This window comes from Halyomorpha halys, unplaced genomic scaffold (genome assembly GCF_000696795.3).
Source record: "Halyomorpha halys isolate HHAL.00 unplaced genomic scaffold, Hhal_1.1 Scaffold577.1, whole genome shotgun sequence".
In the NCBI taxonomy this organism is placed as follows: domain Eukaryota; kingdom Metazoa; phylum Arthropoda; class Insecta; order Hemiptera; family Pentatomidae; genus Halyomorpha; species Halyomorpha halys.
Window position 1 is genome coordinate 928,935 of NW_027113760.1, and position 444 is coordinate 929,378.

Consider the following 444-nt stretch of genomic DNA (forward strand, 5'->3'; position numbering starts at 1 on the left):
TAACCTTTTTTAATCTAAGTTCATCTCTAAACGGACATCCATGGGTCCGACGGATTTATTTTTTGGAGTGTTTTCTTTAAAAAGATTTTTTTTTTTTAAATAAGTACTTCTAATAAATGTATTATTTTAATGAATAAAGTTTGTTAATACAATTTCGTTTGTTGTATTTAGATAAGAAATAATTTTATATAGTGTTAGCTTGAACAACTGCATAGAAAAAAACAAAACAAGAGAAGCTTTATCAATACGCTGAGAGCCGGAGAGGATAAAATGTAAACACTTCGTAGAAAATTAGATAATCTTATCCATAACGGCCGCCTTATTCTTGATGGTTTGAAACTTTCATTTACGAGTAAATAAAGATTTATTCACTAAACTTGTTCTCAAAAACCATTTCAGAAACAAAAGCCGAATACAGCTGACTAATTACAAATGTCTCCATAT

General features: G+C 28.4%; 1 protein-coding gene across 8 annotated transcripts in view; it reads right to left on the reverse strand.

Annotated features, from left to right (window-relative positions):
* Rdl (Resistant to dieldrin) overlaps window positions 1-444 on the reverse strand; it is a 192,022-nt gene that overhangs the window by 99,841 nt on the left and 91,737 nt on the right. The window lies entirely within an intron of this gene.